Genomic DNA, 12,021 nt, shown 5'->3' on the forward strand with positions numbered 1-12,021 from the left:
GCTCCCGGAGGAGCGCTGTGTGGGAGGTAAAGTGTTTGAGAAATTGCAAGCCTGAAAATGTCTTTATTCTTCCCTCATACTTGATGTATAACTTGATTGAGTATAGAATTCTGAGTTGGAAATACTTTTCTCTCAGAGTTTTGAAAGCTTTTCTCCGTTGTCTTCTACCTTTCAGATTTCCTTTTGAGAAATCTGAACTCATTCAGCTTTGTGTGTTGTGCTTTCTTACTGGAAACTTGAGAATTTTCTTTTTGAACCCAGGTCATTTATGTGGGTCTATTTTCAGACACTGTGCTGAATGGGCCCTCCTTCCATTTTTTCCTAAGGGCTTACTTTTATTTTCTGGAAAAAAAAATTTTTTATAGCTTCCAATTCTGATTTCATGGGTGTATTGAAATAAGAATCCACGGTTTCTCTGAAGACATTGAGTTGTTATTTTTTTACTGTACTTTTTTCCCTCCAGCACACTTTGTATGTTCACCACATTTTTTTCCAGTTTGTTTTTTGGTCTCTATTTTTTCATATTAGAGGCTTTTCTCAGGTCTCCTCAGGCTTGATTGCCTGCTTGTACTTAAATTAGGGACCTCAAGAGCTGCCTGGAAGCTCTGAGTGCGAGGGTGAGGTGTCCTGTGGGGAGAGCTGGCCAGGAACTCCTGATGTCAATACCCATGGCTGTGTCATAAGGTCTTTCCTCTTGGGTCCGAGAGAGCCCCACCTAGAAAAAGATGTGATGGTCTTCTGCCTGGAAGTGAGGGACTAGCTGCTGTCACGGTGGGTTGAGGAAGAAGTTCTGCAATTAGTATGATACATCATTTACCTAACATCTGTTTTTTCTTTTGGAAAAGACTTCTGCTTTACCCTCTTCAGAGAGATGAACTGTCTCTGCTGGGCTGAGGGAGGGCGGTCACCCAGCACTGCAAGAAGACAGGGGCATCTAAGGATCTAACTGCTTCCCCAACAGCTTTCAAGCAACCTGCCACATTTCAGCACACGCCTGCTCTCCTTTGCCGGAAGTAGCTGGTGCCACCACTTCCAGAGCCTCTGTTATTTGCCAGTTTAAATGGACTTTGTTCTTGACTTGCCTTTCCCCCCGACCCCCACTCCGCGAGGAAGTAGAATTCAGTCTTCCTCAGTTCTACGAAGTCAGTACCACTTGTTCATCTGCTTTGCAGCTTCTAGAACGTTGGTGCTGTTTCTTCTCATACTCACTTTATCCTTGTAGGTTTATGCTTTTAAAATACTCCCTCTAGTTTTAGTGCAGTGTAGGATAGAGTAAAAGTGTGTGTTCAATCAGTTATCTTTTTGCAATCCTGTTTTCTTTGGATGAAAATCCTACATCTGATATCTTCTAGTGTTGGCAGAGTCTTGCAGCTGCCTTCACCTGGAAAAACCAAAGGCAGCAGGCTCTGGGCATGCACAGCTTGGAGTACCTGCTCCGCTTCAGTTCTGAAACGTCCAGCTGTGCTTTGCACTCCCTCACAGATAGTCTAACTAAAAGTAAAAATTCTCCAGGCACTTATACTCAGGATTTTGTAATAACTGCTAAGGGAAAAGAATCTGGAAAAAAATAGATATGTATGTATGTATAACTGAATCACTTTGCTCTACACCTGAAACTAACACAGCATCGTAATCAGCTTTACTTCAATTAAAATTAAAAAAAAAAAAAATCCCTCCATACTCTCCTCGCCCTCCCCTCCCCCCCAAAAAAGTCTCCAAATTGAGAACCAATTAAATGCTACGGGAATCCTATTACAAAAAGCATTTTCAAAAGAACTTGGCATTCAAGTAGCTTCCTCACTGTGGTAAACAGAACAATGCACACACCCTCCCCAAAGATGACCATATTCTAATCCCCAGAAGCTGTTAAATGTGTTAAACTATGTGGCAAAGAGGAATTAAGGTAGCAGGTGGAATTAAATATCAAAAGCAATGGTAGCAAATCAGTCGTCTTTAAGATAAAGAGATTATCCTGGCTTCTCGGGATATCATAAGGGTTATTAATGTGAAAGAGGGAAGCAGAAGACCAATGGCACAGCGTGATGTGATATGAGAAAAACTCCACTGGCCATCGCTGGCTCTGAGGATGGAAGGCAGCCAGAGGAATGCAGAGCTTGGAAAGGCAGGGAAACAGGCCCTTCCCTAGGACCTCCGGAAGGAATCAGCCCTGCTAACACTTGGATTTTAGCCCCATCACACTCATTTCAGACTTCTAACCTCCAGAATTGTAAGAGAACACGTTTGTGTTGTTGGGGGCCACATCTGTGGTAATGTGTTACAGCAGCAATAGGAAACTAATATACTTACTATGAAATAAAAAAGGGATTGTGATGCATGTTCCATTAAATTTTGAACAAGTTTTCAGCATGTTGATTACACTAACCTTGCCCTTCCATTTCTTATCTAAAGGCAGATTTATATGGAGTTAAGGAGTCCCTTAGAAGAGAGGGATCTGGGTCTCCAAGGCTCTAGCAATTTGTTGTAATTTCTGCTCTTATTCTAAAGAAATTCTCATGTTCAAACCTAATTTTGCTTTGTTAATTTTATATTGTTTTTCTTGCAGAGATCTCCACAAATTTTATCTGCTCTAGGCAGCCCCCCACCTCCACTGTAGATCTGCCCCTGCCCTTAATTTTTTCTTCTTTTTCAGAGTTAGAAATATCAAACACATACACAGGCCACACATACACAAGTGTGTGTGTATATATATATATATATATATATATACACACACACATATATATATATACACATATGTACATATATTTTAGTCATTGGGAAAGCAAAAATAAGAGTTGCAATAAAGGTTCAAGTGGCTAATAAAACACCCCAGACCCAGGCCCTTCCACAACATCAAATCTGCCAATGGGATTTGAATGGAAATATGTTACTGGCCTGGTTTAGGGACTTACTAATATTTTAAGAGAGTTGGTCAAAATTGTAGTTGATTCTGTCATAATCTTAAAACAACAGGACATAACATATAGACAAGGAATGGGAAGAGTCATCTGAAGAGAATCTGATGCATTAGAATTGAATTCAATCCAGATAAAGACACATTTATTGTATTCCTATGCAAATCATACGCTGGGCTTCTCCGGGGGCTGGAGGAGAGGTGTCTGAATGACAGCCCAGAGTTGTCAGAAAAAGTCATCTGGAAACTACCTCATCCTACATCTTCACTACACAGAACTAGGGGGCCCACTTTTAAAAGATAAATTCTCCTTTCAGATTATCTTGTTTCCCCCTTCCTTCCTTCCTCTCTCTCTCTCTCTTTCTTGGAGGCAATTTACCATTGAGTACCAGTTTCTGTAAAATGTTCAGAGTCACTTTCTGCCAGAAAATGTTCTTTATGTGTTTTACCTCATTTAATCCTCTCAGTAAGTCCCTGAGGTAGAGTCCTGCTGTCACTTTAAAAATGAAGGGACTGGGACTCAATATGGGATTTGATTCCAGGTGATCCATGCCTATAATCACGATGTTCTACCACTTGTAGAGCATTTTCTGCCAATAAAGGTTCTCATTAAATGTCTAGCAACAGGGGATAAATCACATGCTCTGTGTTACAGAACAGTGGCTTTCATCCCCTTTTTTCTGTCCTCACATAGTGGGTGGTTACGGCACAGGTCTGTTGCCTAGGTGAGTAATTCTCAATGGTGTAGACAGTGGTGGACAGGGCATACGGGCACGACTGTATGTAGCTTGAAAAAATCCTGACCCCTCAGGTGATGGGTGATGATTATATGCTCTATTGGAGGTCCTGTTGTAGAAAAATATTTATTGATGTGGTGGGGAATAAAAGCAGGTCACAAAATAGTTTCTATGGTATGATCTCATTTTTGTAAATATTTGTATGTGTATAAATATTTGTATGTGTGTAAGAGCATTAACCAAAGTAACTGTATTTTTTTCTGTAATTTTTATGTTTTCTACATTAGTCATGTGTCAATTTTGTTTCAAGAGGGAAAAAAAAAACTCTTTAGGAAGTAAACCCCTGTGGAAGGTTATTTCAGGAAGCCCTTGGATGAGATGTGGCAGGAAGTCATCTGTGTTCCAGGAAATTGGCAGCCCTTGGAAGAATGAGAATGAAATTCTTTGCCATGGGTGTTGCTTCAGGGTGAACAAAGATTTCTGAAGGAGCAATAATACAGTCTGGAAAAACCTGGCTGACCAGAAAGGCATCTGGCTTAGGGGGCAAAGCCAAAACTTCAAATATGCTCTTTACTCAGATTTAGGAAAAGAGGTGACCACCAAGAACAAAACCCTGTAGGAACTTAAGTCTTTCCTAATTTTGTCACAATTAGACCTCAAGCTCTTATGTTCTATGTGTGTATACAAGGTGTAATTGAAAGCTCTTGTGTTTGTGTGCTTTGTTCTTTTTGTGGCGAAAGTCACAGTAAAGACAAAGAAGGAGAGACCAGAGGTCTACTTTCCTTGTAAATTCTTCCCATGTGAAATGCACAGATATTGTGGGGGCACATTGCATGCTGCTGATGAGCTGATAATGGTTAAGCTAAATATAAAAAGCTGGATTGGGACTTCCCTGGCAGTCCAGAATCTGCTTTCCAATGCAGGGGACGTGGATTTGTCCCTGGTTTTGGGGAATTAAGATGCCACACTGCTGTGGGGCAACTGACCCTGTATGCTGTAACTACTGAGACTGTGTGCCACAACTACAGAGCCCACACACCACAGCTAGAGAGAAGCCCGCTTGCTGCAACTAGAAGCCTGCGCGCTGCAGCGGAGGATCCCACATGACACAAGGAGGATCCCATGTGCTGCAACTAAGATCCGACATAGTCAAAAATAAAATCAATATACATTGGGAAAAAAAAAAAAAGCTGGACTGCAGAGAAAGTAGAGGATGTAATTTAAAGTCATGATCCTGGACGTGCCACTGGCTCTCACCAGGGTTGGAGTGGTCGGAGAGTCCTTTTGCCTTGGCAGCTGTTGGCCTCCTGCAATTTCAGACTAACCCTCACCAAGCTCCTGGCACTGCTCAGCATTGATTGGGACAGTCACTTTGCCTTCCTTGTTTCCCACAGGGTGATTCACCCTGCCTTATGTAAAATCCCTGAGGAGCTTGCCGAGCCACAGAGGATGTGACACCAGCCGGGTTAGAAGAACCATCTGTAGCAAACAATTTTCCGACACCCCCTTTCCTGAGCACACTCACCACACTGGTCACTGAGAGCTGTGCGTTTTGAGCCATTTTGGGGGTCAGTCCACCAGGAAAGCTCTTGGGTAAGAAACAGCTCTTCCTCTTACCTCTCTGTTCCAGACCTAAACCAAGATTCCCAGTCAGGGGCTTGGATAGTCTTTCTTAATCCCCTTTATTGCCAGGACAAGCAACCTCTGGAGTCTGGATTCCTTGACCAGAAGTCAAGTTGGAGGCTCTGGGGAGGGAGCACCAAGTCCAGGACGCTAGACCACTAGAGAGTCCTCAGCCACAGGGAAGATTAACTGCAGAGAATTCTCACAGAGGCCTCTATCAGATTCTAAGACCTGGCTTCACCTGACTGCCTGCAACTGCCAGTGCTGGGTACCTCACACCAAACTACAAACAAGACAGGAACACAAACCCACCTATCAGCACAGAGACTGCCTAAAGCCACATTAAGCTTACAGATACCCTAAAACACACCACCTGACACAGCCCATCAGAGGGAAAAGATTCAGATCCACACACCAGAAAGCAGGCACCAGACCCTCCCATCAGGAAGCCTACTCAAGACACTGGACCAACCCCACTGCAGGGGGCAGAGAACAGAAACAAGAGGAATTACTACTAGGCAGCATAGGGAAAGGAGACAGCAAATACTATAAATTAGACAAAATGAGAAAACAAAGAAACACCTTGCAGGCAGCAGAGCAAAATAAAAACCCACAAAGACCAAATAAATGAAGAGGAAATAGGCAAGTTGGCTGAAAAAGAATTCAGAGTAATGGTAGTAAAGATGATCTAAAATCATGAAAACAAAATAGAGAAAATACAAGAAAAATGTAATAAGGATCTAAAAGAACTAAAGAGCAAATAAACAGTAGTGAACAAAACAAAAACTGAAATTTAAAATGCTCCAGATGGTATAAACAGCAGAATAACTGAGACAGAAGAACGAGTAAGTGAGTTGGAAGATAGAATGGTGGAAATAACTGCCACAGAACAGGAAAAAGAAAAAAGAATAAAAATAATGGAAGACAGTCTCAGAGACCTCAGTGACAACATTACATGCACCAACATTCGAATCATAGGTGTCCCAGAAGAAGAAGGAAAAAAGAAAGGGTCTGAGAAAATATTTGAAGAGGTTATAGGGGAAAACTTCCCCAACATGGGAAAGGAAATAGTTAATCAAGTCCAAGAAGCACAGAGAGTCCCATATGGAATAAACCCAAGGAGAAACACACAGAGGCACATATTAATCAAACTAACAAAAATGAAACATAAAGAAAAAATATTAAAAGCAGCAAGAGAAAAGCAATAAATAACATATAAAGGAAAACCCATAAGGATAACAGCTGATCTTTCTGCAGAAACTCTGCAGGCCAGAAGGGAGTGGCAGGATATACTTAAAGTCTTGAAAGAGAAAAACCTACTGCCAAGAATGCTCTACTCAGCAAGAATCCCATTCAGATTCAACAGAGAAATCAAAAGCTTTACAGACAAGCAAAAGTTAAGAGAATTCAGTACCACCAAACCAGCCTTACAACAATTGCTAAAGGAACTTCTCTAGGCAAGAAACACAAGAGAAGGAAAAGACCTACAAAAACACAGCCAAAACAATTAAGAAAATGGTATTAGGAACATACATGTCAGTAATTACCTTAAATGTAAATGGATTAAATGTTCCAACCAAAAGACACAGACTGGCTGAATGGATACAAAAACAAGACCCTTACATATGCTATCTACAAGAAACCCACTTCAGACCATGGGACACATGCAGACTGAAAGTAAGGGGATGGAAAAAGATATTCCATGCAGATGGAAGTCAAAATAAAGCTGCAGTAGCAATACTCATATTAGACAAATTAGCCTTTAAAGTAAAGACTATTACAAGAGACAAGGAAGGACACTACATAAGGATCAAGGGATCCATCCAAGAAGAAGATATAACAATTGTAAATACCTATGCACCCAACCTAGGAGCACCTCAATACATAAGGCAAATGCTAACAGCCATAAAAGGGGACATCGACAGTAGCACAATAATAGTAGGAGACTTTAACAACCCACTTACACCAATGGACAGATCATCCAAACAGAAAATAAATAAGGAAACACAAGCTTTAAATGACACATTAGACCATCTCGACTTAATTGATGTTTATAGGACATTCCATCCAAAACTACAGAATACACTTTCTTCTCAAGTGCACATGGAACATTCTCCAGGACAGACCACATCTTGGGTCACAAATCAAGCCTTGGTAAATTCAAGAAAATTGAAATCATATCAAGCATCTTCTCTGACCACAACACCATGAGACTAGATATCAATTACAGGAAAAAAAAAACTGTAAAAAATACAAACATATGGACGCTAAGCAATATATTATTAAACAACCAAGAAATCACTGAAGAAATCAAAGAGGAAATAAAAAAAAAATACCTAGAAACAAATGACAATGAAAACACAACAACCCAAAACCTATGGGATGTAGCAAAAGCAGTTCTAAGAGTAATGTTTATAGCAATACAATCCTACCTCAAGAAACAAGAAAAATCTTGAATAAACAACCTAACCTTACACCTAAAACAATTAGAGAAAGAAGAACAAAAAAACCCCAAAGTGAGCAGAAGGAAAGAAATCATAAATATCAGATCAGAAATAAACAAAAAAGAAATGAAGGAAACAATAGCAAAGATCAATAAAACTAAAAGCTGGTTCTTTGAGAAGATTAACAAAATTGATAAACCATTAGCCAGACTCATCAGGAATAAAAGGGAGAAGATGCAAATCAACAGAAGTAGAAATGAAAAAGGAAAAGTAACAACAGACACCACAGAAATACAAAAGATCAAGAGAGACTACTACAAGCAACTATATGCCAATAAATTGGATAATCTGGAAGAAATGGATAAATTCTTAGAAAAGTACAATCCTCCAAGACTGAACCAGGAAGAAATAGAAAACATGAACAGACCAATCACAAGTACGCAAATTGAGACTGTGCTTAAAAATCTCCCAACAAACAAAAGCCCAGGGCCAGATGGCTTCACAGGAGAATTCCATCAAACATTTAGAGAAGAGCTAACACTTATCCTTCTCAAACTCTTCCAAAATATAGCAGAAGGGGGAACACTCCCAAACTCATTCCAGGAGGCCACCATCACCCTGATACCAAAACGAGACAAAGATGTTACAAAAAAAGAAAATTACAGGCCAGTATCACTGATGACTATAGATGCAAAAATCCTCAACAAAATACTAGCAAAGAGAATTCAACAGCACATTAAAAAGATCATACACCATGATCAAGTGGGCTTTATCCCTGGAATGCAAGGATTCTTCAATATACCCAAATCAATCAACGTGATACATCATATTAACAAATTGAAGGATAAAAACCATATGATAATCTCAATAGACGCAGAAAAAGCTTTTGAGAAAATTCAACATCCGTTTATGATAAAAACTCTCCAGAAAATGGGCACAGAAGAAAATTACCTCAACATGATAAGTCATATATGACAAACCACAGCCAACATCGTTCTAAATGGTGAAATACTGAAAGCATTCCCTCTAAGAACAGGAACAAGACAAGGGTGCCCACTCTCACCACTATTATTCAACATAGTTTTGGAAGTGTTAGCTGCAGCAATCAGAGAAGAAAACGAAATAAAACGAATCCAAATTGGAAAAGAAGTAAAATTGTCACTCTTTGCAGATGACGTGATATTATACATAGAAACCCCTAAAGATGCTACAAGAAAACTGCTAGCACTAATCAATGTATTTAGTAAAGTAGCAGGATATAAAATTAATGCACAGAAATCTCTTGCATTCCTATACACTAACAATGAAAGAGCAGAAAGAGAAATTAAGGAAACTCCCCCATTCACCATGGCAACAAAAAGAATAAAATACCTAGGAATAAACTTGCCTAAGGAGGACAAAGACCTGTACGCAGAAAACTTTAAGACACTGCTGAAAGAAATCAAAGACGACACAAACAGATGGAGGGACATACCACGTTCTTGGATTGGAAGAATCAACGTTGTGAAAATGAGTATCCTACCCAAAGCAATTTACAGATTCAACACAATCCCTATCAAATTACCAATGGCATTTTTCACAGAACTAGAACAAGAAATTTTACAATTTGTATGGAAATGCAAAAGACCCCGAATAGCCAAAGCAATCTTGAGAAGGAAAGATGGAGTGGGTGGAATCAGTCTCCCTGACTTCAAACTATACTACAAAGCTAGTATCAAGACAGAATGGTACTGGCACAAAAACAGAACTGTAGATCAACGGAACAGAATAGAGAGCCCAGAGATAAACGCACACACATGGGCACCTTATCTTTGACAAAGGAGGCAAGAATATACAATGGAGAAAAGATAACCTCTTCAATAAGTGGTGCTGGGAAAATTGGACAGTGATATGTAAAAGAATGAAATTAGAACACTTCCTAACACCATACACAAAAATAAACTCCAAATGGATTAAAGACCTAAATGCAAGGCCAGACACTATAAAACTCTTAATTAGAGGAAAACATAGGCAGAACACTCCATGACATACATCAAAGCAAGATCCTTTTTGATGCACCTCCTAGAATAATGGAAATAAAATAAAAAATAAACAAATGGGAGCTAATGAAACTTAAAAGCTTTTGCACACACAGCAAAAGAAACCATAAACAAGAGAAGAAGACAATCCTCAGAATGGAAGAAAATATTTGCCAGTATATTTTGGAGATTAATCCTGACAAAGGATTAATCTCCAAAATATACAAGCAGCTCATGAAGCTTAATACCAAAAAAGCAAATAACCCAATCCACAAATGCACGGAAGAGCTAAATACACATTTCTCCAAAGAAGACATGCAGATGGCTAACAAACACATGAAAAAATGCTCCACATCACTAATCATTAGAGAAATGAAAGTCAAAGCCACAATGAGGTTTCACCTCACACCAGTCAGAATGGCCATCCTCAAAAAATCTAGAACCAATAAATGCTGGAGAGGGTGTGGAGAAAAGGGAACCCTCCTGCACTGTTGGTGGGAATGTAAATTGGTACAGGCACTATGGAAAACAGTTTGGAGGTTCCTTAAAAAACTAAAAATAGAACTACTATATGACCCAGCAATCCCACTCCTGGGCATATACCCAGAGAAAACCATAATCCAAAAAGAAACATGTACCACAATGTTCACTGCAGCACTATTTACAATAGCCAGGACATGGAAGCAACCTAAATGCCCATCAACAGATGAATGGATAAAGAAGATGTGGTACATATATACAATGGAATATTACTCAGCCAAAGAAAGGAATGAAATGGAGCTATATGTAATGAGGTGGATGGACCTAGAGTCTGTCATACGGAGTGAAATAAGCCAGAAAGAGAAAAACAAATACTGTATGCTAACTCATATATATGGAATCTAAAAAAATGGTACTGACGAACCCAGTGACAGGGCAAGAATAAAGACACAGGTGTATAGAATGGACTTGAGGACATGCGGTGGGGGGCAAAGGGGAAGCTGGGACGAAGTGAGAGAGTAGCATTGACATATATACACTCCCAAATGTAAAATAGATAGCTAGTGGGAAGCTGCTGCATAACACACGGAGATCAACTTGATGATGGGTGATGACTTTGGATAGGGAGGGTGGGAGGGAGTTGAGGGAGGGAGGGGATATGGGGATACATGTATAAATACAGCTGATTCACTTTGTTGTACAGCAAAAACTGGCACAATATTGTAAAGCAATTATAATCCAATAAAGAGCAAAAAATAATAATAATCATCTGCCAATGCAGGGGACACGGGTTCGAGCCCTAGAGTGGGAAGCTCCCACATGCCACGGAGCAACTAAGCCTGTGCATCACAACTACTGAGCCTGTGCTCTGGAGCCTGCGAGCCACAACTACTAAGCCCACATGCTGCAACTACTGAAGCCTGTGGACCTAGAGCCTGTGCTCAGCAACAATAGAAGCCACCACACTGAGAAACCTGCACACGGCAACGAAGAGTAGCCCCCGCTCACCACAACTAGAGAAAGCCTGTGCACAGCAAAGAAGACCCAACACAACTATAACTATATAAATAAATAAACTGACCTCACCTAAATAAATAAATAAATAAAAATAAAGTCATGATCCTAATGTAAATGGCAAAGAAGATAAGACCCTTTGAGTAGGAAAGACAAACAAAAAAGGTTTATGGTTTTGAGGTATAAGGCCAAACATGTTTTTAGTTCTTTATTCATGTCTAGGCTGTTAAGAGAGACAATGCATTAAACATATCCGCTGTCATTCATGTACTGAACTATTGGGTGAGAAGCGATTCAGGAGAGGCAGGTGCTCTGTGGCAGTAGGGACACAGCATCCTTCTGTCTTGTTGCTTTAGCTCACACAACCTCGACCTCAGGATCTAAGATGGCAGTGCCTGTGTTTCAGGCAGCAGGATGGAAGAAGCAAAAGAAAGGAACTGCTACCATGTGACATTCCTTCCTCTTTCTACCTACAAGGAGACTGGAAAATATTGTCCTTTTTCTTGGCAGCTGTGTATAAAAATATCAGGGTATCTCTCACCACAGGTGCATGGAAGATTGGATACTGAGAGACACTGAGTACCCTCTACCACAAGCTTCGTTGCTGGGTATCTCAGCCTCAGCAGTATTGACATTTGGGGTCAGAGAACTCCTTTTCGTGGGGGGCCACTCTGTGCACTGTTGAGTGGGTTTAGCAGCATCCCTGGCCTCTACCCACCTGTAGGAGTCCCTTAGTTATGACAACCTGAAACACTTCTAGACATGGCTAAGTGTCCCTTGGGAACACCTTC

The sequence above is a fragment of the Hippopotamus amphibius genome, chromosome 4 (assembly GCF_030028045.1).
Source record: "Hippopotamus amphibius kiboko isolate mHipAmp2 chromosome 4, mHipAmp2.hap2, whole genome shotgun sequence".
In the NCBI taxonomy this organism is placed as follows: domain Eukaryota; kingdom Metazoa; phylum Chordata; class Mammalia; order Artiodactyla; family Hippopotamidae; genus Hippopotamus; species Hippopotamus amphibius.